Source organism: Pteropus vampyrus, unplaced genomic scaffold, assembly GCF_000151845.1.
Source record: "Pteropus vampyrus isolate Shadow unplaced genomic scaffold, Pvam_2.0 Scaffold67, whole genome shotgun sequence".
Lineage (NCBI taxonomy): Eukaryota > Metazoa > Chordata > Mammalia > Chiroptera > Pteropodidae > Pteropus > Pteropus vampyrus.
In genome coordinates this window covers 7151442-7156799 of record NW_011888848.1, presented here as the reverse complement: position 1 = coordinate 7156799, position 5358 = coordinate 7151442, and positions in this window count along the sequence as shown.

The window sequence follows — 5358 nt, the reverse complement described above, 5'->3', positions numbered from 1 at the left end:
GGGAGTGAAGGGAAGACCAGGAGAGAGTAGTCTCTCATTAAGCAGCTTTTTCTAATCATGTTTAATATGAGAGTGGAATAGATTTTCTGAGCTAAGGAAATTGTTCTCAAAAACGAACAAAATAGTATTTTTAAGGGTAGGTAGACTATTTTTATAAAGACATTTTGATAAACCCTTAACTGCCTCCTTACTTTTCCCACCGCCTGAATATTTAGCAGGTATAGTTAGTATGTTTACCTAGAGATCTCACTTATATTTATAAACATATCTATAGAGATTTAGCTTGTTCTGTCTCCTTTTAATACCATAAGAATATAAAACAGTGCATTTACACTTTGGTCCAAAAAAGATAATTTTGCTAAACCAATTAGTTGACTGGTTCATTAGGTAATTCCCAAATCTAATGTGGAAATAACTATGAGCTAGTTAATGTCTAGAGTATATCATCTTCCATATGTAAACTAATTCCTTCCTAAACTCTGAAGAAGGCATGATTTCCCACTCTCTTTCATTTAAAATATCTTTAGGGCTCCTAACTATTGGTTCAGGTTGGGTCTGAGAATCATGGAAATCCTACAAATTATTTTCTTTTCTTTAGTATTAGCAGGCTAGAGATTCAGGTCTGCTTATTTTCACTGAAATCAGAAGGTAAAACTTCTGTGTAACTTTCCATATAAAATGATGGGCACCTACCTAACTGGGCCAAATCTCAACAAATAATTGAAGTTCTAATTCAAGTACTCTTTCTCTAACCCTATCAGATGACTTGGGGACATGATTATGACTTTTCTTTTCCCAGTGAAATGTGAATATTATACACAGCTTTCCTCTGTGCATATAAAGATTGTACATTTTTCCTCATTTTAGATGACTCATACCGCGTGCACCTGTGTGTGGTCTGTATGTGTGCATGTGTATGCATGTGTGTGCATGTGTGTGTATGTTTGAGTGGGGAGATGTGAGCTCAGAGAAATACTTGCCTCCAAGTTAAGGACATCTTTTAAAGTCCAACTCTCCATCTCATGTCTCTTATGCTGCTGCCAGTGCTTTTTGATAACTCCCACAAGATGACGATTGCTTTCTAATTGTACATTCAGTTCAAAATAGAACCTTCCGGCGATCTGAGTTTTCAGCTGCTCACAGGCTAATGGTTTCTATTCAGGTAAACCCTCTATATTTTTAATTTATTATCTATTTTCATGCCTTCTTTTTGATCAGATTCTATATTTCCTCCTATAAGTCCCAGCCTGCTGTTGATCTTGTCCAGCAGTGTTCTCTTACTTTATTTTCTCGTAATATTTGAGTGAAAGGGCACAAGACCACCAACACTGCCTTCTTTAGAAGAGGATTCTCATCCTCTAGAAAGTAACTTTCATTTATTACAATGTGAGTCCCATCATTCACACTATGCTATGTGCAAACTCAGATTTCTAGGAAATAAATTATAAATTGTTTTTAGTATGTCATATACCTCCCTAAGGTAATGGAGATTATTTGTGATTCATTAAGTATGTACGTATGTATGTATGTGTTGAGCATCTCAAGTCAGGAAAAGCCCAGTCGTATTTAAGTAGGTTGAAAGTTAACATGCATATTGAAATCTGGCAAGCACCTCAATTCTGTATGACATCAAATCGATTAAAGTAAAATTTGATTTGGAAGCACAAAGGATTGATTTCAGAACTTGTAGATAGTAGTTATATATTTTTTTAATCTCTTTATAATTACACTGGGCCAATTTGAGAGAAGCCCTCTGAAGGAATGACGTTAAGAAGCCATGAGAAGGCAACAATAAGACATATGGTGTAAGATGAAGACAGGTAAGGGTGAGAAAAGATGGTGGAACACTCTGAGAGTGATGGCCAAAAGGTTGTATTAAATTGGATGAAACTGTGAAGCCAATGATAAATTTTGAAGAGGTAGCCAGGACAAATGTTCCAAATTAACTGCTTGTAAAGGGCAATGACTTGTTCCTCCAATGTTCAGCTTACACATCCTTTATCTAAGAGAAGGAGCTGTAGCTTCACTGTAGATTTTCGCTAGAAATTTGCTGGAGATTCAATACTCTTTTAATTTCAATTTCCAAGAAAGTATTCTATTTCACTGCTAAAATTAGCTTATTCCAGTCTTTTCCTCAGAGCAGTGAGATTAGGAGGCAGTTTTAGACCTGGAGTTCCATTTTTGTTATTGCTTAGAGCATCTTCAGATAACTAAAGTACCAAACTTTTCTCATAATTAGAATGGGGCCTGGTCATAGTTAGTCATGTGAACAATTCTGCCTTCCAAATTGTTTGTTCGTAATTGAACCTAAAATTGTTATAGCCAGAAATGTCATGCTATGCTTAATAAAAAATGTGGTATGAACATATAAATATTATAAAGAACCAAATAAATGGAATGACAAAAGAACACGATATTATGTCAGCTTAAGGCTACAAACAGGTGACATAAAAAGTATGTGTCTGGAGTATGTCTGATCTCTAAGGACTGGATGTGGCAGAGTTCTGGAAGGGATGGATTGGAAGCAACCCAAGGAAACCAACTTCAACAGAGAACACAAAGAAAAATAAAAATGTTAGAATTTGGGGGGAAAGCATCTAGGATCAAGAGCAATTGACCAGTGTTTTCAGGTGACTTCCTAAGTGCAGTAGGCTAGTTATTATTATTTTTTATTCCTTCTTTCAAGAATCAAAAAGGTCGAATTGCTTTAATCACTGTGATTATAAAGCAAGCCGCAAATGAGAAGTTAGACTTATGTGCCAAATTAAATGCAGCAACATTTTATCATTTGTTAAGCTACTCTATTGAACTAAGTGGCTTAATTTATGTACAATATTTACCCCTTGCAGAAAGCTGAGATAATAGGAGGTCAAAAATATTTGTTCTGAAATTAATTAACCATATTCTAAGCAGGTTTTCCAAAGCATCAGCTCTGCTTCAGCATAGGGTCTAAGAGAATTTTAAATGGTAATGCTCCTTACAGAGAAAAAAAAAATGTTGGAAAAGAAATTAGAACTGAAGGGAGGAAAAAAAAAAAAGAGTTTCAGCACAGATGGCCTGGTTTGTGATGGGAAAGAGGTCAGGTGTAACATAGTATTCCATTTCATTTCTAAAAGAAAAATGCCTTCACATTGGCAGGAAAGAATCTGGTGTTCTGATTCCGCCAAGGAGGTCAGGGCAAAACTTTATCTTTAAAGAAATAGATCATGTAATTGGTTGCTCAAAAGTAATTGAAAGTTGGCACAATTGGAGGACCATTTCCCCTGAAGACTCATGCCTCTTAAATTGAGCAAATGTCAGAACCAGATATTAAAAAGCTAATGTTTATCTTCTAATTCTCAAAGACTTTATTGTGTGTGTTTCCTGAGGACTTGTGTGCATGAACTTTCCTAGGCTTGTGTAAACGGTTCACACCAGGCTGCCTCTAACCACTGATCCCTTCCATGGAAGCTGCATTTCGGAAACGATCAGTGGGCTCTAAATAGAAGAACTGGTTGTAACTCTTTCAGCCTCAATGCCTTCTTTCTATAATAATCTTTTTGTTGTTGTTATTAGTATTTAATTTGTTAATTTTTTAATACCTTAATTTACAAGTAGTAAAATTAACTTTTGTTCTGACATGCAGCTCTAAGTTCTAATACATGTACGGATGCATATAAGCACAACCACAGTTAGGTCAAAAGACAGTTCCATCACACAGAAAGGTTCCCTCATCTTGACCTTAACCCTTGAGAACTATTGATCGATCTGTAACAGCTTTGTTTTTTTTCCAGAATGTCATGTAAATGAAATCATACAGTATGTAAGCTTCTGTTGGGAGATAATTCTCTATTGTGTTTCTATATGTCTTATAACAGTTGTGTTACAGATTATCTTTCTGAGACCTTTTGCTATTGTTTCAAGGCTGTTTGCTAAGATAGAATTTGCATCTCCCTCTGAGGCAGAGGGCAGATTTATTTCTGGACCAGGATCATAAAGATTAGGTCTCCCTATAAGGCAAATGTGCAGAATTGCTTAAAGTATCTTTTATAAGTTTGGGCAGGGGGCGAGGGGGGTGTGTTCTAAGGTGGGATTCCTCAGCTGTGACAAAAATCCATTGTTTTCTTACCTGGATCTGTCTCTACATTGGGCTCATGGGTTGGGGGCTAGGGGAACTGATTCCAACATGAAACTCATGCTGGTTGCTGTGCTGTGAGTAATAAAGTCCTTCGTCTCCAACCCAGGAGTCTCTGTTTTCTGTCAGCATCTACGAACCGTGGCAGGCTAAATTGTCAGTTTGTAAGCAAGGTAAGACCTCAGATCTTTCACAATTCTTAATGTTTCTTCCATTTAGAACAACACATTTTGATTTACTATGTTATTGTATCAGTAGTGTATTGGTTTCCTAGGGTCACTGCAACAAAGTACCAAAAACTGGGTGGCTTAAAACAAAGGAATTGTATTGTCTCAGTTTTTGAGGCTAGAAGTTTGAAATCAAGGTGTCCGGGGTCACACTCCCTCTGCTATCTCTAGGCGAATTCTTCCTTGTTTCTCTCTCTTTTTTTTTTTTTGGTGGCTTGCAAGTAATCTTTAGTATTGCTTGGTTTGTAGCTGCATAATTCCAGTCTTTGTCTTTGTCATCATATGGTGTTTTCCCTATGTGTCTTTGTCTTCATATGGCAGCTCTTTTATAAAGACACCAGTTATATTGAATTAAGGATCCACCTTACTCTACTGTAACCTCATCTTAATTATTATATCTGCAATGACTTTATTTCCAAATAAGGTCACGTTCTTACGTATTGTGGGTAAGGACTTCATCATATCTTTTTGGGGGAAACATAATTCAACCCATTTCAAAAAGTTTGTTTCTTCTTATTGCTGAGTAGTATTCCATTGGATTGGTGTAGCACAGTTTGTTTATCCATTTACCTGTTGAAGGACATTTGGGTTGTTTCCAGTTCGGGGTAATTTGGGAGTGATGCTGCTATAAACATTTGTGTACAGTTTTTGTGTGAATGTAAGTGTCCATTTCTTTAAGGTAAATACCGAGGAATGGGATTGCTGGGTCATATGGTAACTTTACCTGGAAAGAAACCCAGAGTGGCTGAATCATTTTGGATTTCTGCCAGCAAAGTATGAGAGTTACAGTTGCTTTGCAGCTTCACAAGTACTTGCTATTGCTATTATTATTATTATTTTTATTTTGCTCTGTGTGTTTGTGTGTGTGATCCATTTGAATAGCTGTATATTGCTATCTTATTGTGGCTTTTACGTATATTTCCTTAGTGACTAATGATGTTGAGTATTTTTTCACGTGCTTGTTTTCCACAGTCTGTCTTATTCGATGTGTTTGTTCAAATCTTTTGCTCATGTTTT